Below are 23,140 nucleotides of genomic sequence, written 5' to 3'. Positions count from 1 at the left end.
CGATTACTACTTCTCCCCAAATTCAATAAAATTTCAATCAACCTGTACAGGTGACCCTCTACAATAATCTACCCAAGTCGCAGGAAACAATTGCATTAGAGTGCTCCAGCAAATCAATTTCAATTTGGAATTACAACCCTGGTGAAAATCAAAAGCAGATTGACTGCTGGAAATAGGAAGGGTCACGGCAAAAGTCACATTTCACCACTTAATTATCTTGCCTAGGTATTTTGATTCATAAAATGATTACAGAATTGATTTATTTTTCCTTCTTTTTTTGCTACTTTTAGATGTTTTCCAGAATTTGTTTTTGATAAAAGAAAACAACAACGTACTTATGTATAGTTTGTGGAGTCCATGATCCACAAAAACCAGAAGAGATGTCAGTTGATATCCAACGTTGGTAATCTGTTCTAATACGTTCATAACTTATGTAACCCTTTGAAAATTGATCAATTTGTGAACAAATAAATTATAAGTTAAATGTTGTAGAGAAAAGTTGTAAATTTGTCAATTTTTGTGTTGTAAATTAAGTTGTAACTTCTTGTAAAGTATCTGAACAAAAAAACAATTTACAAACAGAAAAACGCATTCGTGTAAAAATATAGACATATATGTCCCCAACAACACTTTCAGCGGGTGTGGTGTACTTTTTTCTTAAATTGAATTTGTGACCATGTGCACATACACCCTTCCCCTACCCCCTCCCCCCCCCCCACTTTATATTGGTCTTGAACTAACTTCCTGTGCTATCAAATCTATCATCTATTTTGGGATAATTTTTTCACATTCTTCCAAAAGACCTTATGGTAGGGTTTAATCAACATCCCACCCACCTTCAAAATCAAATCAAGAGCCGTTTAACCCTGAGAAAAAAAGCTGTTTGAGACACAAAGTTAGCCGGAAATGCTTTCCTTAGGACACCTTCTCAATACCCCAAGGGAAAAACTCTCAACCGATTAAAGATAATCTTCCCAATTCTGTTCAAAAATGCTCCAAAACAGCCCTGAACTGAGGCACTGCAATCAAGAAGAGGCGAAGAGGAAATCTTTTTAGAATGGTGTAGATCACATTAAAGAGTTCAATGGGGTTGTTAATGACACTTTGATGATGGTATAATGAGCACTCAAACCACAGAACATAATGGCCAATCTGGCTGATACTCCATGGGTGATAAGTAAGATGAAAGAAAGTCTAAACAGCTGAGGGATAAAGAGGGGTGATGCATAGGATCAACTACACCCCTCCACAATAGATATAGGTCTGAATGAACTATTGTAATGGTGGGTCTATCAACTCTAATCTTAGCTGGAATGAGGGCTCACAAATGCCTAACTGATCAATACAATGTGCCCTCTGCATAGGACATGTTCATAATATAGTTAACTAGAAGAAAACCGGAGACTTCAAAAGAGTAAAGTAGTAAATTCACTATAAATCAAGAGTTTGAGGCCTGGTAGAGTGTCAGAGATATATTGGGCATACAGTAGTAGTAATCCATGGTATTGCATGTCATTACTGGATGGTGTGCTCAGGCTATTACAGGCTGGACAATGTTCCTGTTTGATAGGGTTGTGATTTCCATGCTTCACACCTACTAATTGATAAGAAGTATTACTCAGGATATATCTAGGCACAAGAAGAAGCAAAACATAGCAGTCTTCAAAACCATTCTGTTTTTGTAATGTTAAATGAGAAGCATACCCAGCCATCATCATAAGCTTAAATATATGATAGCTCTAGATAGCTGTAATGAAAAACTCTCCATCACAGCTAAAATCAGATCTTAGATCTCTAAACAGAAGTTAGGAGGTACCAAGGTTGAAAGGTCATGTCTGGGGGCTGCCATCTGGACTGTACTGTACAAAGTAAGTGTCACCAGGAGTTGAAATCTTTGGATTTCTAAGTGTCACCAGTAGTTTGAATCTTTGGATTTCTATCTCTCTATTCTTTTTCATATTTTCAAGGTGTACATAAACGGTTCTGTTTATGAAAATACCGCTAAAAATTAGGAAACTAGGTAAATATTTTGGTATTTTAGAATCAGTATAATTTGATAAGAAACCGAATCCAGATCAAAGAATGTTAACAATGCAGTACACACAAAGAAAACATTAAATATTCTATCACAAGAAACTCTACAGATGATGTCATATTAGAACTTGCTCAGTTCACTCTCTTGTCATGAACACCTCCTGATCTGTTTAGGGGGAACTGTTGATGACAGGTGTGTATTACATGACAATGGTTAGATCAGGGAGTTGTTATATAACAACTCCCTGGTTAGATTACAGTAGTTTCTCCTTGATCCTTTCTGTACACCCTCTAACCAGGGAGTTCCATAACAACTCCCTGCTCTAACCTATTGCACCAGGGAACTCCAAGATTGATCTGTAGACAGATATGCTGGAGAATGTGTAATGAACCACTGAATATCCACCAAAGTGTACCAATGCTTAAAGAAAATTTCAAATTGAAAGAAAAAGTAGGAAATTTGCCTCAAGTGCTACAAAGTAAATTTAGTTCAAGAAAGTTGCTTTAAATTTGCTTCTAAAATTGTGTCCAGTATTAATAGTTGTGCTTAACGAGTAAGATTGAGTTTTATCCAGAGTATTTACAAAGCAATATGGTTTCATATATTTAATTATAACTGTTAGACTTTGTTTAAACAATTGATACTTTAAATACAATAGCAAAAATATTTTCAAATTCCTTTGAACCAATTTCCCATATATGATCTTAGGTTACCTGTACAGGGAAGAATAATAAGTACTCGGAAATCTAACAACTTCCTCTATCCGTGCAATCAAGTGAACTCAGGAAGTATCAATGACGTTGAAGATCTCTATCTTTCCAAAGTTTCAAGCAAGCCTTCCAAATATTTCAAAATTGTTAAAAATTTTAACATTCCAGTCACCAAACATGATTTTAGGTCAGGAATTAAAACTATCATTTCATTTTAACAAAAATAATTTTGGAATACAAAAGAGACTGACATGTTTTAGCACAATGAGTGGAATAGAACTAAACAGGTACAGGCAAGGAAGCATATGGTAAAGAATTATAATTTAGGATAAATGATAAATTTAATTCATATGCAGTTTTTTTGTTACTTATGTGTACATGGCGTAACTCTGTGACACCACTAACTGTTTAACATTAAAAGTTCCAAACAACAAACTGAAAAAAAATTTGATCCTCACCAATACTAAAATTAATTCATGAGAAACAATTAAATGCTGTTCACAAGCATTGTTTACACATTATGGACCGGAAAAATATGAAACTGTTTCTTGTAAATTAATAATCTAATAATTTTCATACTTTCCCTTCACTTCACCCATTGAAATTCTGGAAATACGCTCAACACAACCATCAAAAAATCAGATTATACGAGTGAAATTTTGGCAGGTTGACCGTGGCATTTAGCTGCATACTGTACTGTACAATGCTAGTCTTTACAATGCTAGGCTTTACAATGAGCTAGGCTTGACAATGAGCTAGGCTTGACAATGAGCTAGGCTTTACAATGAGCTAGGCTTTACAATGCTAGGCTTTACAATGAGCTAGGCTTTACAATGCTAGGCTTTACAATGCTAGTCTTTACAATGAGCTAGGCTTGACAATGCTATTCGCCATCAAGTACTCTACAGTAGGTCACTTTCTTTTTGAAAGTTTTTCTTTGCTGGTATTTAACATAAGTTTGATCATTTCCTCCAATTATTGCTTTGTGCGGTAACCTGAACTTAACCAAAGTTCCGCCTCATTATAGTTTCTGACCACAGGGTTTTTCTGATCAATGTGTTGCTCTATCTTTGAATGGTGTAAAAGTTTAAAAAAATTTAATGCCAGTTAAGGGGGTAGATTTTATTCTTTAAAGTTCAAACAATATAATTGTTTGCACAAACAACTGGAAGCACCAAGGAGCAGTGCACTTTCTACTGTGCAAAGTATCCTTAATAAACATGTGTGTGCTCACTGAGGGGCCTCAAGGGAGGGAAGCTCTGTCCATAAAGGGTCAAAGGTGATTGACCACACTTCAAAAGACTGGTTTCGAAGTTATGTGCCTGTTGGCATATCAGCTTGTAGTTGGAAAAAAATTGAAAAGTTTGTGACAACATCTGATGCCATAACCTTGACAGACAGTAATGTGAGCTCACAAAATGTGAATCTGAAATCAATAATACGGTATGAACTACAGAAATGTTTATCTTCAAACAGGTGATGATTATTCAACTTTGAGCAATGATCATGTATTCTTTCAAATTAATCCAAGATAACATTTTAGTTATCATTTGCAACTCATTTTCAGTGACTTAAACTATCTTTGCATGGCATTTTGAACAATGTAAATACACATAATTAATACAGAGCAAAGATTCAACATTTACACTATGTAAGACTCCATTGTTCTACTCTATAGTCTGAAACAAGAGAATTTCAAAATGGAAACAGAATCATGGCAGTTTCTTGTTGAAGTATGCTTATCATAGTATATTCACCTATTGCGAGTCCCCTTGATCATGTCCTTGACAGACAATCTACCAAACAAAAAGCTTAAAATTATCTCTTGTTCCTACAAGAGGATGTGACACTTCCTGTTGTGATGTTTACAAGATATTCCACCCAGTAATATTATATTACAGTATCTGATTATATGAATGCAGAAAACAACATGACTCTTCACGAGTACTTAAAAATTGTTGAGCCAATATATATATATAGAAACTATAAACAGAGACCATACTGTAAAATAATCCATTCAATGTGTTTGTGGGGGAGTGAAGCAGGGTGTGGGTGGGGGTTGGGGAGTGAGTGGTGTAGGGGTGCGTCAACAGTCTTGTATCAATTGAGCAGAATTCAAAAGGTTTATGATTGGGCTCAGTGTGTTAACTAGGAGTATGGAGATAGAGGACAGACCTATCACAAACTTTCTTGACAATGTGACGAATCAGCATCACAGGTACCATCATCCAAATAGTAAAAGGTCAGCTAGTATGTTAGTGCCCGGCCTCCTCCCCCTTCCCCTCCCCCATTATTTTTTTTAATCAGTTACTTTATTCTGAGATTTAATCACTGTTATTAATAAAAAGTTCAAAGGAAAGACCACCTACCTTCTTGTAACTTTCCAAAGTGAGAAGACTTTGGTTTGATAAGAATAATTTTAACTGCTGAGATGAAGTCTCCACAAGATCTCTCACAATTAAGACAGAAGATAAAGTCAACTTGAAACAACGATGTACAACTGAGACGTACAAGCAGTGCTCAGTGGATAACTTCCAATCACGAACGAGAGGCAGAGAGTCAGTGAGAGGATGGATAGGAAGTGAATAAATGATGAGAATATAAACATATGACATCTCTTATATTGATTCCTTCTTGAAACATCAACAGTATTCCACTTCCTGATCAAAGTCCGTAAATGCTTCCAGGGAACGGAATCAGCAAATCAAGTTTTATCAAAAAAGTTCTAAAATAGCCAGAAGTTTAGGTTCTTTGTTTTTTTCCTCCGGGTGTGTACTTTGAATAAAAGTTTGAGGCGGATAATCAAACTTTAGAATGGCTGGTGTGGTAAACAGGTAAGCCAGTGTTTCCACAGCAGGCCCTGATAATGCCATCAATTTTAAGAAATACCTCTTGTCTAAGTTTGATCTGTAAATAAGGTCTTAAATAATGGAAATAACTCAAAATATTCCTCAAAGGGATAAACAAGTTTTAAATGACAGATTATTATGGAACTACTTTTCTTTTCTATTTTATTTCCAATCTTTTCCTCTACTTCCAGAGCCATTATGCATCAATAATATACTTTTCTCATGATTTTCCACTTGAATAAATAGCTGTAAGTTTTGAAAGTCTTATTTAACTTTTTGTCTAGGGTCACATTCAGATTTTATTAATGCTTCTCCACCTGTTTCTGTTTTTCTGCAGGCAATTGTTTCCAGTTTAAAGAGGATTTGATTGGCACCGAATGGGCCCCTAGTTACTTCCTGTGGTCTCAAGCTTTCAACCTTAGGGGGCTGGTTGGAAATAACATGTTATGCAATAAAATGAAGTATTTTCTACAGTTGTTAGAATGTAGGGGTTGCTAGCACTGTAAACTAGTTGTAAGACTAGTATAAATACAGTCAATGACCTCCATCTACAAGAGACATTTAAAATTCTGCAAAAGGCTAGACTATTTATTTGAAATTGGTGCTTACATTAAATCAATTGCGGAGTCAGAAAGTGAGGGGGGGGGCGGAACAAAGTTAGAAGTTCTTTGTGTTCTGAAAAATTGCCATGAAAGTTTTCAGATTAAGATTCTTCATTCAATCCCCCCCCCCACCCAATCATATAGAGAAACCACTTTAGTGATTACAAGTTCAGACTTAATTAAAACCGTGTACTTTAAAATAATAGTCTCCCTCGTTACTTCTCCTATAAATGCAGGAACTCTTTAACACTATTGAATAATCATAACAAAACAAAAAGATAAATAAAAGAGGGTTGCTAAACTAAGGAGCAAACAGAAAGTGACAGCTAATAAGGGACAGGATATTGGCAGGGGTGTTTGGGGAAATCTTCCAATCATAAAAACCTGTTTTGTCTAGAAAAGTATTGTTTGCATATGACAATAGGTCTTTTGGCATACAATCAATAGGAACATACTGTTTTGGTTTTCCTCATAAACAGATCTTTTAACAACAGAAAAGTAAGGAAACATGTAACTTACTTCTACTTTCAAAATAAGAAATCCCTACAGTACCATTATTCCAAAAAACTTTATGTTTTTTGAGCCTTAAAAAATCATCTTACTGGTCGCTTACATAAAGAAACACAGAAATGTGTTTAAGGAATCATCTAATTTTAATTTATCACTATAAAAGTACTATAAAAATCCTATGGGCATGTGCTTGGTCCACGTAAAGCATGAAAATATAAATAATGATATTTTTATGTTAAATTTCCATGTAAAACCAGCGTCATATTCCTGCACTTATTTCTGAAATTATACCTTAAACGCACTATTATCACCTGTAAATTAACACATAAATGCATTGTAGATCTATAATGCATTTTGGTAAAGTTTTGTTTTATATATTTTTTATTTATCTATTCAATGGTGTACTTCAGGACAAATTTTAGCAACTACTTTTGAAATGACATCAGGAAAACCACCAAATGTTTTGTTTTTCTTTAAGTATATAAAATCACTCACGGATTTAAGCATTGTGTTAGTTTTTATTTTTTTTTTCTCCTTTTGGTGTTGGCAGGTGGGCATGGCAACAACATTTCTTTTCAATGGTTACTGTGAAATATTTTTGGCATTTTTTTCTTACCTGTTTGGAGAGTTGGTGTAATATGCTTTTATGTTGTCAACTACAAGTAAGAAACATATAAACTTATGGCACAGCTCTGTAGCACAAACTGGTTTATATTTAAGGTCTATTTCTGAGCACAGACTTTGAAATACATTACCTTTTTTTGTAACGGTGTAAAAAAAGGTTTATTTTTAAAACTTTAAGAAAGTCAATGATCAGAACCCTGTCTTTCCTCTGTGTGTTGCAGTTGTGTTTTTTTTTTTTCTTATTCTTATCTCTCTCTCTCCCTCTCTCTGTTAACTGTTTACTCCTATTTATATTTTATATTTATACTGGAAATGCCCAACTTTTTTCATCCAGTGATTATGCAGATTACTGTGGATGACACTCATTCTATTCCACAGAAATGCTCATTTTATAAATCTGGTTGAACTAGAAACCATAATTTTTTGCAGTTTATTGGGGTGCTAGGAATATTACGATACAATAATAGTCTGTCAATGTTAAAAAACTTGTTCTTGCTAACAACAAGTTACAGTATTTTTTGTAGACGTTTATGACTGTGTCAAACATTAAACACATATTAATTTAGAAGATTTTTGGCAAGCATGGCCTGCATTCTTCCTCTTAATACCTTATAATGCAGATTAAGTATGAAACAAACATAGTTGAGGTATCAAAAGAAAACAAGTGTTTTCCTCTTCTTGTTGCATGTAACCCGGTTGGTGTAATTAGGCATTCTCTTTGGCAAAAGGTTAAGTTGCTCCTCAGATCACTTATAATACATTTCGCTGTCTCATTAAAAATATGGAACATAATGTACTGTATACCTGTTATAACAATTTTGCCACCATAAAATTCCCGAACAAACATTAACTTTTGGCGTAGAGGAGAGTTAACTTTTTGTAATGTCCTGCTCAAGCTAAAGCCAAATGGCTTGTGAAATCCTCAACGGGAACTTAAATTGCTCTTTCTAAGTTTACGCTTCCACAAAACTCACAAAGAACTGAACATAACTTTTAACAACTTAATAAGTATACCAATAACTACAACATGCTACAGACTTTATGACGACTGTCTACGGATGTTAATATGCGAAATTAACTTAATCAAGGCTAGACTCTAGATTCTCTGGCCATTAAAGTTTACACTCTTCCCTAGTTTAGGGCGAAGCAGCATTGTTATGATCACCTGAGGATTCTGCATCGGGATGCAATGTTTTAGCCAGGGACGCAAAATCTTTAAAATTGCTTGCGTCCCACGGACGCTAACATTTTTTTTGAGAAACAAAACCAAAGTACACACTCACAACTAGACATTAGCAAAACATAACAAAACCCATTTTTGAAAGAACATCTTTCTTTCTTTCTTTTCAAAAACAACCGCAACTGCTTCTCAAAGAACCAAACTTTCTTCCAATCCAGCAGATGATTAAATTTGTTTGAAAACAAATAAATCATAACAATCAACAAGGTGCAGTGGTAACAACATTCCATTACAGAGACTGTTGGCTAGTCAGACCCCAACATTAGCAAGATTATCGTTACAAATATTGCACAGAATGATGAAAGCTGCAGTACCTTGGTGAAATTGAAGAAAGTTTAAGTTGTAAACTGATTTATGTCATTGACCAATCACAAGGGATTTAAACTGTGTAAAATGGTTCGCTATCTGCATGTGCATTATGTACCCGGTTTTCATACATGTGCGGATGTTGTTCACGAACTTCACGGAGCAATTATAAATGTACAGCGATTACATCATTTAAAATCTAATATAACAATTTAAGCTTATGAAGTACGTAATGTGTTTTAAAGGCATTCATAAATGTTGTGTTTTACATATTAATTACTCAACCAATTAAAAAGTTAATTGAACATCGATATCATGACAACATGGTTATGCGCAGGCAACCCCTACACAGTAGGGTATAGTACTAGCAGCCCAAGTAGACAACTAACAATAAGCATGCAGACATCCCCATCTGAAGTTAAACAATAAGAGCATTAAATTACTACTTTAAACAAAACTTTAACAAGTTGTAAAAAAAACACTTTATTCCTAGTTTCACAAATTAAAATTCATAAGTTAATGACACAAGACCCCATTAGTAGAGTTAATGTTTGCAGAAAATCAAATCCACAATAATCTGTCATTTTGGTAAAACAATTTCGCTGACAAAGCGAGGCACTGCCGAGTTGGGTAGGTTTCATTCACTGTGCCATACACTAACAAGGGTTCGTTGACACAAAAACATGAAGAAAAGATGTTTCATGACAGAATAATAATAAACTTAAGGTGGCCAAATACCTCCTAAATTATTTCTTGAGGCATTTTCTACATGCCATCGGTTGTTATTTGCAATATATAACAACAATTTAGGGAGTCTTGAGATAAGTATGCTGTTATCGCTACCATGATTTTTTGCAAAGAATGTTTGGATTTTCACTCAACACCGGTTGCTAGCGGAAGATAGATGCTTTGTGAACCTTAAATTTTCATTGTGTAAAAGATGGTTTTGATTTAGGCAGTGTAATGGAGTAATAGTGACATTTTTCGAGAAACATCCTGCAGCTAAAAGACCAGATAAATAATTGGAAAGTGTACAAAGTTGCACTAATTGAGTAGGGGCCCATAGTTGCAGTGAGATATATGCTTAGGACTCGTGCACACCTAGCTACATTATAGTGTATGCCTAGTACTAGAGAAGCCCTAATGTTACAGATGCTGAGCTAACTTTGTAGGTAGTTTTGCAGATTGTTTTTGGAGACACTACAGTAGGCCTAGCTGCTTATTAATGATTCTGTGACATGTTTCACTTTGTTCATCACGTACTTTTGGTGGAAAAGTTTCATTTTCATACTGCACAAAAATACAATTTTCAATGTGCAATTACATAGCACCAAGTATCTGCCTAACCTTAGTTTACAGAAAGTATTGACGTTGTAGATCTGTACTATGGAGACTTGAACATCAGTTACAGTGGGGAGTAAATTTTGCATTTTGGTGAGTAGATTTTTAGTGGTGGTTGCCAAATGGCAAGTACTTTTCAATAAAATTTGTCAAGGCTTCTTCTGAGTTTAATCCATTACCATCTTAACAAGGTCTAGATTTCCACAGTTCCCTGGTCTACACATGTGGTAATGGTTTCGTGATTTATTTCACACCTTTAGCCAAATTATACAGTAAACTTCAATGCATGCACAAATTCATGGAATTTTTCCCCACTTTAAGCAGTTTGACAGTATAATTCTCTCTCTTTACAGCGGAATTTGCTCAAACCATCAACTAAAATTACATAGTTGAAGGGTATAAATAAACCAAAGAGCAAAATCAGCGAGATAGTCATTACTGTTAGCCTTGAACAGAACATTATTGCCCTTACTATCGCAAATTTATCATATACCATCATACCCAATGGTCCAACATGTAAGATACTCCTGGGATATAGTTTCAAATAATTAATAACATAATGATACACTATTGCAGTTCAACTTAATCTGTGTTGGTAGATCTCATGTGTTTCACATAAGGTGTGCTGCTAGTGCTACCAGTAATAATTGTGATCTCCAGGTAGGCCTATATATATATTTAGGGACTATTCAATTCTCAACAGGCCTAGTTAATGACTTAAGATTGTATCATATATTACTGCCAGGATAGGGTTGTATTGGGCAATGCAAGATAATGATAATATATCCCTGTCATGCAATAAATGTACACAAATAGGCCTAGGCCTACCTTCTCTCCAAACACAGAATTTAGTCTACTGTATATGCTGACCTAACGTTATATCTGCATGCCTCCGAACATTATTACAACACACTAACGTATATGCAGCCAGCAGCCCTAGGTTAGCGTTAGGCATAGGACCAGATTATACCAAAACATAAGTTGGAACAGCTGTAACGTTAGTGTTCATTGTATTGGTATCACGATCAAAAAACTAAATGGATTACGGTTTCTTAGCAAGTAGCAAGTGTAAAATCTATTACAACAGAACTTACCAAAACATCCAATACGATGTGTCCTAAATTTAGATGTTTCTTTGCGATCAGTGGTATTACCAGAGTAAGAACCGGAAGATCGGATGAGACGTAACGAGCATGATGTCTGCTTCTGGTTTATCCCTTATACTGTTGTGTGTCCACTGATCAGAGACAGTGTATGCATATAACTCACTCGAAGAGCTGGCATGTAGTAGCGGTTGCTACAAAATCCTGACGGTAGTATGATTTGTTCGAATATGTGATAATAGGGGACGAAATTTCTTGATTATAACGGGAACATGAAGGGCACTCTTATTGGGGGTGATAATGTGCTTCTGCTTCTTGACTTTCTCCGTAGATAACAGTGGATTGGAAGCGAAATATGTATTATACTGGCCAAAATTATTTTGGAAAAGTGAGGTTTGTGAAAGGTTAATTAAAGATTAACGAGACTAAAATTATGCCCATAATTATATTTCACTGTTTCGACCACCACCGGTTAGAGTGCAAAAAGCGAGCGTTCATATCTGGGGAGGATGGGGGGAGGGGGGAGCTTTATCATATTACATGATAAGCTGATGTATACATGATGATGTGCCGCAATGTTAAGCTAACTTGAAATCTGGAGGGGAAAAAAAGTGAGAAAAAAAAAACAGATTTGTTATATCAGAGATTATGACACAACAACAGATCTAAATAAGACTTTATGTTCTTAGTAGGAAACTAGTTTTGTACTCCGAGGACTAGTACGAACGTACAGTCAATTAAAACTAGTGAAACCTATTTAATTTTCTGGTCGATTTTACTCCAATTTAATCTTTCTTTTAGCTTGACAGTGCACCTTACCTCAAGGTCCATCGTAATCATAAGTATTTGATTTACCCAGGATGTTTAATCATGTGTGTAAATATAAGGATCAAACTGTGGCTCGATTGTATATCGTTGGAAACAGTTATTTGACATCGCGGTGGCGCAATAGTTTACTTACATTTTTTTATTTTTTGTTGTACATGACACTACCTAAGCTTTTACCATGCTCAAGTTTGTGGCCAATATAGACAACTTTATGGCAGTACAGCCCAGTAAATAAATCTCTTAGAAATTGTGCGGTTCTTTTTGTAGGGGCGCTCGTCCAGATGCAGGAATATATTCATCATAGCAGTGACTAAACGCAATGATCATAGTGAGGGCGCCAACAACCCATTGTCTAAATAGATGTGTAAAGGGATTATAAGTGTCTCAATGAATGTTTAGTGTTACAATGTTGTGTTGGTTACTGCAGAGAAACCAATTTAATTCATAGTCTCGAATATGTCAACAATATCATTCATTTCACTCAACATACACATTCATGTGTCTATTGCTTTTCAGTTGAACTATCGTCAACAATAGTATTGTAGTCTTAATTCTGGTTCTGCCTTCCACCCCCCCCCCTCCCACTCCCACTCCCAAGTACAAAGTAATCACCTCCCCACTTTTACATCTGAGGCCCAAACAAATTCCAGCCAGTCGTTTGGAATAGCCGTCAAGTTCTACGTTCGAGTTGTCCAGCATTAGTAATTTTTCAATCCCTATATCACATTGACCTTACATATAGGCTTCAATAGATCATGCGTTAGTTTCAGTCGGTAAAACCGTGAAAACGGCAGGGGAGGAACCTCCATAGAACTTTGTCACTGTTTATGTAATGTAAACAAGTAAATCAACGACAGGAAATAGACTGGAAAACACAATGCAAAAATTTAGGAAAGACTTCACCAAGTTTTCAAAAGGAGTCCGTTCAATTCCATGTTTTTCCAAATGTATTAAATAGTAAGATTATTGTGTGTAGAACCATGGAGGTAAAACATGGTAGAACAGAGCATTTCAATTTTTCGCTTGTCATGCCGGAGACCGGAGTTAAATTCCCCCACCAATGCAAAACGTAAATCCTTTTTACCGTTTATAATACATGTTATACATTTTTAATGTTGTATCAAACGATTGTTGAACATGCAGCATTTGATTCTGTTGAATTCTAACTACTAAATATGCATAATTTTTTTTCGTGTTTTCACGGTCAATAAATAGCTAGGCCTATAACCGACAGTCTAAAAAAAACGGAATGAAATGAGGTAAAAGAGAGCAAAGTTATATATTGCATTGATGGTTCAGTGGTAGAATTCTCGCCTGCCACGCGGGAGACCGGGGTTCGATTCCCCGTCAATGCAAGATGTATACCTCCTTTTTAAAGTTGACATTTATTTTGTTTTAATCTCGAATACCGGACAAAACAAACAGTCTGAAATGAGGTAAAAGAGAGCAAAGTTATATATAGCATTGATGGTTCAGTGGTAGAATTCTCGCCTGCCACGCGGGAGACCGGGGTTCGATTCCCCGTCAATGCAAAATGTATACCTCCTTTTTAAAGTTGACATTTATTTTGTTTTAATCTCGAATACCGTACAAAACAAACAGTCTGAAATGAGGTAAAAGAGAGCAAAGTTATATAAAGCATTGATGGTTCAGTGGTAGAATTCTCGCCTGCCACGCGGGAGACCGGGGTTCGATTCCCCGTCAATGCAAGATGTATACCTCCTTTTTAAAGTTGACATTTATTTTGTTTTAATCTCGAATACCGGACAAAACAAATTGCCTGAAATGAGGTAAAAGAGAGCAAAGTTATATAAAGCATTGATGGTTCAGTGGTAGAATCTCGCCTGCCACGCGGGAGACCGGGGTTAGATTCCCCGTCAATGCAAAATGTATACCTCCTTTTTAAAGTTGACATTTATTTTGTTTTAATCTCGAATACCGGACAAAACAAACAGTCTGAAATGAGGTAAAAGAGAGCAAAGTTATATATAGCATTGATGGTTCAGTGGTAGAATTCTCGCCTGCCACGCGGGAGACCGGGGTTCGATTCCCCGTCAATGCAAAATGTATACCTCCTTTTTAAAGTTGACATTTATTTTGTTTTAATCTCGAATACCGGACAGAACAAACAGTCTGAAATGAGGTAAAAGAGAGCAAAGTTATATAAAGCATTGATGGTTCAGTGTTAGAATTCTCGCCTGCCACGCGGGAGACCGGGGTTCGATTCCCCGTCAATGCAAGATGTAGACCTCCTTTTTAAAGTTGACATTTATTTTGTTTTAATCTCGAATACCGGACAGAACAAACAGTCTGAAATGATGTAAAAGAGAGAAAAGTTATATATAGCGTTGATGGTTCAGTGTTAGAATTCTCGCCTGCCACGCGGGAGACCGGGGTTCGATTCCCCGTCAATGCAAGATGTATACCTCCTTTTTAAAGTTGACATTTATTTTGTTTTAATCTCGAATACCATACGGAACAAACAGTCTGAAATGATGTAAAAGAGAGTAGAGGTATATATAGCATTGATGTTTCAGTGGTAGAATTCTCGCCTGCCACGCGGGAGACCGGGGTTCGATTCCCTGTCAATGCAAGATGTATACCTCCTTTTTAAAGTTGACATTTATTTTGTTTTAATCTCGAATACCGGAAAAATAAACAGCCTGAAATGAGGTAAAAGAGAGCAAAGTTATATAAAGCATTGATGGTTCAGTGGTAGAATTCTCGCCTGCCACGCGGGAGACCGGGGTTCGATTCCCCGTCAATGCAAGATGTATACCTCCTTTTTAAAGTTGACATTTATTTTGTTTTAATCTCGAATACCGGAAAAATAAACAGCCTGAAATGAGGTAAAAGAGAGCAAAGTTATATAAAGCATTGATGGTTCAGTGGTAGAATTCTCGCCTGCCACGCGGGAGACCGGGGTTCGATTCCCCGTCAATGCAAGATGTATACCTCCTTTTTAAAGTTGACATTTATTTTGTTTTAATCTCGAATACCGGAAAAATAAACAGCCTGAAATGAGGTAAAAGAGAGCAAAGTTATATATTGCATTGATGGTTCAGTGGTAGAATTCTCGCCTGCCACGCGGGAGACCGGGGTTAGATTCCCCGTCAATGCAAGATGTATACCTCCTTTTTAAAGTTGACATTTATTTTGTTTTAATCTCGAATACCGGACAAAAACAGTCTGAAATGAGGCAAAAGAGAGCAAAGTTATATATTGCATTGATGGTTCAGTGTTAGAATTCTCGCCTGCCACGCGGGAGACCGGGGTTCGATTCCCCGTCAATGCAAGATGTATACCTCCTCTTTAAAGTTGACATTTATTTTGTTTTAATCTCGAATACCGGAAAAATAAACAGCCTGAAATGAGGTAAAAGAGAGCAAAGTTATATATTGCATTGATGGTTCAGTGGTAGAATTCTCGCCTGCCACGCGGGAGACCGGGGTTCGATTCCCCGTCAATGCAAGATGTATACCTCCTTTTTAAAGTTGACATTTATTTTGTTTTAATCTCGAATACCGGACAAAAACAGTCTGAAATGAGGCAAAAGAGAGCAAAGTTATATATTGCATTGATGGTTCAGTGTTAGAATTCTCGCCTGCCACGCGGGAGACCGGGGTTCGATTCCCCGTCAATGCAAGATGTATACCTCCTCTTTAAAGTTGACATTTATTTTGTTTAAATCTCGAATACCGTACAAAACAAACAGCCTGAAATGATGTTAAAGAGAGTAGAGGTATATATAGCATTGATGGTTCAGTGGTAGAATTCGCGCCTGCCACGCTGGAGACCGGGGTTCGATTCCCCGTCAATCAGCGACGTAGCCAGGAATTTGAAAGGGGGGGAGCACTTTTTGCGATTGATATGGATTTTCAAAGTTGTAGGCACGACTATCTGAGCGGAGCGCCACCATCGGTTGGCGCGGAGCGTACAAGAAAATTTTTGGTTTTACAAACCCCCCAGATGGCAGGAAACAGCCCTTCCCGAATGTTCATTCTGGTTCCCTGGCCTCTTGCTAACTTGAGAAACCTCATTCAATATCACTTTTAAACCCCCCAAAAAAACGAGTTAAAATAGTACGTAATTCAATAATACATAATGTATTAAAATTAGCAAGGTACACAAGGGCGGCGGAAGCACTTTTAATCTGGGGGGGGGGGCACCGACGTCAAAGGGCACTTTGCAGAAATTCGATTGGACTGATGCAGCCTGATATTTAGTACCCTTTATAAATCTTATTGTATTATCTTATTTGCGTATACACATCACTCCATCCACGCCCCCCCCCCCCCCCCCGTCTTAGTAGTCTTACTTTTCAACTTCTGATACTTGTAGATACAAAGATAGGCCAGAAATGTCTTTGATACAACCATAGCCAGTAATTGTCTTTGATAAAACTGTAGCTAGTAAATGTTTATCGAAAAGGCTGTTTTGAAACTTGGAACGCCGATCGTGACAACAACAGGCAACAAAGTGCTGCAGCTCTATACATATAAAGTCTGTTAATCAACGATAGGCTTATTTGACTGTGGAATCTCAACTGAAATTTTATCTGCGTAAATGGGTTCTTAAGTAGATGTTAAAAAACTGACAAGATCGTATCCTAGTCTTTTTCCGCGGGTAGAGTATTGAATGAAACGGCACGCGATATGAATGACAGCCTAGATGACAGAAGAATAGGTCACCTAATTTAGCCATAATCTTGCTACGTTCATTTCAATAGTTTTTCCTGTCTAGACTCTTAAACTCGTCCAGCAAGCTTATGGATTTGAATTATGGGTGTTTTAATAAAAAGATAACTTGGCCAAAAAAAGTGTAGGCCCGGGCCTACAGTGCTACATACTGGCTACGCCCCTGATAGTTCTAAATTAGGATTAGATCTCTTATTGAAATATCGCTGACCTAATAAGGTGATCAAGAGTACAAGTTTTATGTAGAAAAAGGGCACATTTTTAACCTGAGGAAAAGTGGGGGGGGCACTTGCCCCCTGTGCCCCCCGGTTCCTCCGCCCTTGAAGGTACATGTACAGAGTAGTCTTACTTACTTTTCAACTTCTGATACTTGTAGATGCAAAGATAGTAAGATAGTCCAGAAATGTCTTTGATACAACTGTAGCTAGTAAATGTTTAAGTTAGCCTCATAAGAGAAGGCGAGAGCTATCCGACGATTGCCATCTGATGCAAATTTCTCAAGTGTTTTCTCAACTGAAATATTATCTGTGTAAACGGATTCTAAACTACATGTTAAAAAACTGACAAGATCGGATCCTATAGTCTTTTTCGGCGGGTAGAGTGTTGAATGACACTATCGTGCTACATACTGGCTACGCCCTGATCATATGATATCATTATCAGCAGATTTTGTTTCCTGTTTAAATTCTTTTACATGTTCTTTTACATAATATATCAGAAAGAGAAACATAGTGCTCTTTTACAAGTTTTCCAGTAGGATGATTCTTGTTTATTGTCCAATGTCTGGACTTTAATACATTTGATGAACTTAACTGATGGACAATATAAACTTTCATATTTTGTAATACAGCCAGAAATGCAGTGGCCTAAAAACAAATATCGTTATCGCAGTGTATTAGCAGTGTAATAATTATTTATAGGAAGTGCGTATCACGTACGATTGCTAGCTTAGCTTTATAACATGCTGTTCGTGCAACAACTTAGGACGACTCATTGAACGAACGTTTTCGACGTTGTTGTGCATACAGTTCGTGACATTCCATAGAGTGCGGTTAGGTAGGCAATATGTATTTTATTACGCAGTGGCCAACTGTAGGCTTGTAATTGGCTATAAGCTAAATTTAGCTAATTGCATCTGCCAAACTAAGTAAGTAGTTGAATCAGTAGGCGTGAATGTTACTACGATTACAATCGAGTTAACGGAGCTGACGAGTATTCAAGATCAAAAGAGCACTGACAAAATACCATGCTAAACCAGAATGCAAAATGCATTGAGGTTTCGATGACTTTAATGCACTAGACTTCTGCTTGTTAGTATAACCAGAACTAGCTGTTACAATAACACTATGACATGCTAACACAGGTCATTCTACTGTACGTGGTTATACACACCTCCATCAAAAGCAATAGGGTTCTTGTACTCAATGTTATGAATCCATACACCAAGTATTACAAAACCAAACCAAATCTCTTAATAACTTCGCACATTAGGGTTGCAGAGGAGTCCACTTATGGACAAGTTAGATTGGAATATGCCCACGAAACTTCAAAGAATCAACTTGAAAGAAGCTAATACAGGTCACTGGAGGTCAACCTGAGGTCAAAGGTTACCCAAATGCAGTTCGACCATTGTATTACAATAGCGTAACTCTCAACCCTGTCTGTGGTAGTTTCACAAGTTATCGGGGAAAAACACACATTTTGACCCATAAATGACCTTTGGTGACCTTGGATCACATCACGGTTATTTTTGAATATGTGTCCCTACTTCATTCACAACTTGTCCTAATATACCAGCCATGTCAGACTTCGTGACTAGAAGTTGTTGCAAAAATTAGCATAAGTTGGGAGTTTTTGGCACATAATCAACCTTGAATGACCTTGGATGACCTAATGGTTTTTATCAAAAATGTTCCTCTTGATGATGTGCACTCTGTCCTAAAATCCCAACCTTGATGGACATTTGGTTCTCACGTTATAGCAAAAATACTAGTTTTTGACCCCTAATTGACCTTTGTTGACCTTGGACCATATTACCGTTATGTTTTGAAATGATCCCTTACCATTCACAACTAGTCCCAAAATATCAACCATGTCGGACCCGTCAATGGTAGTTTCACAAGTTATTGAAAAAAAAAACACATTTTGACCCATAAATGACCTTTGGTGACCTTGGATCACATCACGGTTATCTTTGAAAATGTGTCCCTACTCCATTCACAACTTGTCCTAATATACCAGCCATGTCAGACTACGTGACTAGAAGTTGTTGCAAAAATTAGCATAAGTTGGGAGTTTTTGGCACATAATCAACCTTGAATGACCTTGGATGACCTAATGGTTTTTATCAAAAATGTTCCCCTTGATGATGTGCACTCTGTCTTAAAATCCCAACCTTGAGGGACATTTGGTTCTCACGTTATTGCAAAAATACTAGTTTTTGACCCCTAATTGACCTTTGTTGACCTTGGATCATATTAACGTTATGTTTTGAAATGATCCCTTACCCCATTCACAGCTAGTCCCAAAATATCAACCATGTCGGACCCTGTCAGTGGTAGTTTCAAAAGTTATTGAGAAAAAAAAAACACATTTTGATCCATAAATGACCTTTGGTGACCTTGGATCACATCACGGTTATTTTTGAAAATGTGTCCCTACTCCATTCACAACTTGTCCTAATATACCAGCCATGTCAGACTTCGTGACTAGAAGTTGTTGCAAAAATTAGCATAAGTTGGGAGTTTTTGGCACATAATCAACCTTGAATGACCTTGAATGACCTGATGGTTTTTATCAAAAATGTTCCTCTTGATGAGGTGCACTCTGTCCTAAAATTTGTTTGGCCTACAATGTACACACATAATGTTATTGCTAGAAATGTATCAAAACCAACCTTTGGCCCCTCATAACTTGAGAACTGGGTGTCCGATTGAAGCGGGAGTTGGTTTCCTATATTCAGCACAATAAGCTCTATCATATGTCAACAATTTTTTAAACTTATCTTTGTTCTGTTTTGTTTTGCCCCGTATCTCCTAAAATGAGCATATTTTTTAAGATTTGACCTTTGACCTTTTGACCTCGCAGTCAGATGTAGTTTGACACGCTGATTCCAAAAAGCAACATGACAAGTCTGTGCGACCATCCTAACTGTACTTATTAAAAAACAAAAACATTGACCTCTGATAACTTCGCACACGAAGGTCGCACAGGGGTCAACTATGGACCATTTTGATCGGAAGGTACCTTTGAGATCCGATTATGGCCACGAAAATTCAAATAACCCAAAAAATTGATAAAGGTCACCGGAGGTCAACCTGAGGTCAAAGGTCACCTAGATGCGGGTCGACTCCCTGATTACAATAGCGTAACTCCCAACCTTCACGGACATTTGGTTCTCAAGTTATTGCAAAAATACTAGTTTTTGACCCCTAATTGACCTTTGTTGACCTTGGATCACATGACCGTTATGTTTTGAAATGATCCCTTACCCCATTCACAACTGGTCCCAAAATATCAACCATGTCGGATCCTGTCAATGGGAGTTATTGCTTGTTTTAATATTTTGGTTTTTGGCCTCTAACTGACCTTTGGTGACCTTCACAGGCAACACAAAAAATAGGGCACATCTACTCAATGTGGTACTCATATACACCAAATATTAGATTGGTCCAAGCTTCCCTACTTGAGATACCGTGTTTACAAGCCAGGCGTCACACACACACACACACACATACATACATACATACATACACACATACACACACTCTCCGCCTGCATGAATGCATAGGTTACGATTTCATCGAAACCAAAAAATGACAGTTTAAAAAAAAAATAGACACTGAAAGGGGGGAGCGGTCGCTCCCCCTGCTCCCCCCTGGCTACGTCCCTGCCTTCAATGCAAAATGTTACTCGTTTGTAACGTTTAAATTTTTTTTTTGTAAATCTCGAATACCGTACAAAACAAACAGCCAGAAATGAGGTTCATTCGAAGCCTATTTTTTGCATTGTAACACATTTGATTTTCCATTGGAAGCCGATTTCTTTGCAATTGAGCAAGAACTGTTTTGCAGGATACCGGGGATCGATTCCCCGTCACTGCAAAACGTACCTCATTTTTAACATTTTCATTTAACGCTGAATTTTTTAATCGTACATATAGTTCAGTGTGTTCTTTTCTTCTTTACGCAAAAATTGCAGTAGTTTTAACACTACAACATTAAATAGCAATGCTTTATCGTATGCTTCAAAGCGGAAGTTAGCTAAGATATATTTATAAAATGACGATATCTCCAGATCTTAAAGCTGCAAAGCTACTGGACGAGAACAGAGAGGGATCCTATTATAATACTGATGAAGTAACCGAACTTAATATAGCTTTACTAAATATCCACTATCTATATCCTAAAGTATGCCGACTACGATAAGTTCTGCATGACTCGAACAAATCATTTCATATTTTTGCCATTAATGATTTTTTCCTAAATCATGACCAGAATCATATATATTAATATCTTATACGTCTAAGGATCTGAAAGACCGTCAAATGAGGGGGTATTGTTGTATATAAAATCTAGTATCCCATTTACAAGTCATAGTGAGTAGGAAGTGGAAGATATCGAGGTAGAATGGTTTGAAGTTAAACTTACATGAAAACTGTTTTAATGTGCTTGCTCTATATACCTCCTAATTCAAAGGCTGAATGGATTGGTAAGTTTTCTAAATACGTTTAATGCACCTATTAGTACATTTAGAGATATTCTCATAACTGGTGACTTCAATATCAGTCTTATTCATGACAATAACAAGACTGAAAATGGAAAAATGAAATAGAAACATTGGGCTTGAAGCAGTTGGTGATTAAAGTCAACTAGAATCACTGATAGTACTACCACATTGATTTAGCATACGTATATATTAAATGAACTTCGATTGCAGAACATTGTTGTTCCTGAGTTCAACTTTAGTGATCACCATCGAATCATGTTATCACCACCATCACCAATCACCACCACCATCCAATCCAATCACCACCAACCCAACATATGTTAGATGGCAACGAAGTGCTAAGCCAGTTAAAAAGAACGGTCATCATAGCATAGGCTAGAAACCTGTTGAAAATATTAATGTCAAAAGATATCATTGACGGAAATGGGAAATCTCGGTAAAGCTGTGCAATATTGAGAAAAAAAAATCATCGAGGTCTTATCGGTATGACCGAAAACAAAGTTATTTCCATGATTACAACTACCATTTAAACTACTACAAATATGCCTTGGTGTAAAAAGTAAAGGTAATACAAAGGCCATATTGAAAAATCTTAAGAAATGTGCAATCAAATGAAAATGGTATTATAATTAGCGGTGCTACAGACCAACTAGTTGTAAATGACAAAGAAAGAACTGGTCTGGAATACATAACAAATTATTTTAATAAATATTATTCTTCTGTATAATCTACATATGTAACCAACGTTACTGTTACTATACAAGGGGCGGCAACTAGAATAATTCCAAATGCAACTTTTGAGGGAAGTCTAAAGACAGTTTTATGCTCTTAAGAAGGCGGACTATTGAGAATAAAATGGAGGAAAAGAGCTTAAACATGACTCATAAATCTTCAAATGGAGAAACCCTTCAGTATATTACAGACAATTTTACTTATAGCCATTCAACATCAATATGAAACTTGTTTCTCAAAGGAGGAAAAACCGACTACCAGAAGAAAAACTCTCGTAATTTAACATGTAACATGTAATTTTTCTTCTCGTAATCTTATCACAATTTTAATATGTACCTTATTGTTATTTCTTCTCGTAATTGTTTTAATTAATTGGTGGTAGTAACCAAAAGTATACGTACACTCTTAATGGTGATGAGTTGCAGGAGATCTTTGTTGAAACAGACCTAGGTATCTACATTGACTCATCTCTGCAACCTTCTAAAATTTGTCTGGAAGCTGCTAAAAGAGGTAATAGGGTTTTAGGTATGATCAAGAGGAACTTCAGTTTTTGTTAGGCTTTATAAGCAGTTGGTTAGGCCTCATCTGGAGTATGCTGTGCAGGCTTGTAACCCATATTTTGCTAAGGATAAGAAAGTACTCGAGAAGGTCCAGAGGAGGGCTTCTAGCATGATTAGTTCCTTAAAGGGTGTTCCTTATTATAGGCGGTTACAGCTGTTGAATCTCACCACACTGGAGCTTAGGAGGTGACGTGATGACTTGATTCAAATTTTCAAGATTGTGTATGGTTTAACAATTTATCCTTCACTGACATTTTCATATATGCTAATAGTAG

General features: G+C 36.6%; 1 protein-coding gene and 14 non-coding genes across 17 annotated transcripts in view; 14 read left to right on the top strand and 1 right to left on the bottom strand.

Moving 5' to 3' along the window:
* The window catches only part of LOC139976475 (D-glucuronyl C5-epimerase B-like), a 107,123-nt gene extending 95,581 nt beyond the window's left edge, over positions 1 to 11,542 (bottom strand). For all 3 annotated transcript variants that reach the window (XM_071985252.1, XM_071985249.1, XM_071985253.1), the window contains exon 1: positions 11,312 to 11,542. The gene's annotated coding sequence lies outside the window, so the exon portion shown is untranslated. The remainder of the gene's footprint in view (positions 1 to 11,311) is intronic.
* Positions 11,543 to 13,432: 1,890 nt separating this feature from the next.
* On the top strand, positions 13,433 to 13,503 carry Trnag-gcc (transfer RNA glycine (anticodon GCC)). The gene has a single exon. It is a non-coding gene; the product is annotated as a tRNA-Gly (tRNA).
* Positions 13,504 to 13,609: 106 nt separating this feature from the next.
* Positions 13,610 to 13,680, top strand: Trnag-gcc (transfer RNA glycine (anticodon GCC)). Its single transcript has one exon. It is a non-coding gene; the product is annotated as a tRNA-Gly (tRNA).
* Positions 13,681 to 13,786: 106 nt separating this feature from the next.
* On the top strand, positions 13,787 to 13,857 carry Trnag-gcc (transfer RNA glycine (anticodon GCC)). The gene has a single exon. It is a non-coding gene; the product is annotated as a tRNA-Gly (tRNA).
* Positions 13,858 to 13,963: 106 nt separating this feature from the next.
* Trnag-gcc (transfer RNA glycine (anticodon GCC)) lies at positions 13,964 to 14,033 on the top strand. The gene has a single exon. It is a non-coding gene; the product is annotated as a tRNA-Gly (tRNA).
* A 106-nt stretch (positions 14,034 to 14,139) lies between these two features.
* On the top strand, positions 14,140 to 14,210 carry Trnag-gcc (transfer RNA glycine (anticodon GCC)). Its single transcript has one exon. It is a non-coding gene; the product is annotated as a tRNA-Gly (tRNA).
* A 106-nt stretch (positions 14,211 to 14,316) lies between these two features.
* Positions 14,317 to 14,387, top strand: Trnag-gcc (transfer RNA glycine (anticodon GCC)). The gene has a single exon. It is a non-coding gene; the product is annotated as a tRNA-Gly (tRNA).
* Positions 14,388 to 14,493: 106 nt separating this feature from the next.
* Trnag-gcc (transfer RNA glycine (anticodon GCC)) lies at positions 14,494 to 14,564 on the top strand. Its single transcript has one exon. It is a non-coding gene; the product is annotated as a tRNA-Gly (tRNA).
* A 106-nt stretch (positions 14,565 to 14,670) lies between these two features.
* Trnag-gcc (transfer RNA glycine (anticodon GCC)) lies at positions 14,671 to 14,741 on the top strand. The gene has a single exon. It is a non-coding gene; the product is annotated as a tRNA-Gly (tRNA).
* Positions 14,742 to 14,846: 105 nt separating this feature from the next.
* Positions 14,847 to 14,917, top strand: Trnag-gcc (transfer RNA glycine (anticodon GCC)). The gene has a single exon. It is a non-coding gene; the product is annotated as a tRNA-Gly (tRNA).
* Positions 14,918 to 15,022: 105 nt separating this feature from the next.
* On the top strand, positions 15,023 to 15,093 carry Trnag-gcc (transfer RNA glycine (anticodon GCC)). Its single transcript has one exon. It is a non-coding gene; the product is annotated as a tRNA-Gly (tRNA).
* Positions 15,094 to 15,198: 105 nt separating this feature from the next.
* Positions 15,199 to 15,269, top strand: Trnag-gcc (transfer RNA glycine (anticodon GCC)). Its single transcript has one exon. It is a non-coding gene; the product is annotated as a tRNA-Gly (tRNA).
* A 103-nt stretch (positions 15,270 to 15,372) lies between these two features.
* On the top strand, positions 15,373 to 15,443 carry Trnag-gcc (transfer RNA glycine (anticodon GCC)). The gene has a single exon. It is a non-coding gene; the product is annotated as a tRNA-Gly (tRNA).
* Positions 15,444 to 15,548: 105 nt separating this feature from the next.
* Positions 15,549 to 15,619, top strand: Trnag-gcc (transfer RNA glycine (anticodon GCC)). Its single transcript has one exon. It is a non-coding gene; the product is annotated as a tRNA-Gly (tRNA).
* Positions 15,620 to 15,722: 103 nt separating this feature from the next.
* Trnag-gcc (transfer RNA glycine (anticodon GCC)) lies at positions 15,723 to 15,793 on the top strand. The gene has a single exon. It is a non-coding gene; the product is annotated as a tRNA-Gly (tRNA).
* Positions 15,794 to 23,140: the final 7,347 nt, after the last annotated feature.

Source organism: Apostichopus japonicus, chromosome 11, assembly GCF_037975245.1.
Source record: "Apostichopus japonicus isolate 1M-3 chromosome 11, ASM3797524v1, whole genome shotgun sequence".
In the NCBI taxonomy this organism is placed as follows: domain Eukaryota; kingdom Metazoa; phylum Echinodermata; class Holothuroidea; order Aspidochirotida; family Stichopodidae; genus Apostichopus; species Apostichopus japonicus.
The sequence above is the reverse complement of the archived record's forward strand: the minus strand, read 5'-3'. Positions and strand labels throughout refer to the sequence as shown.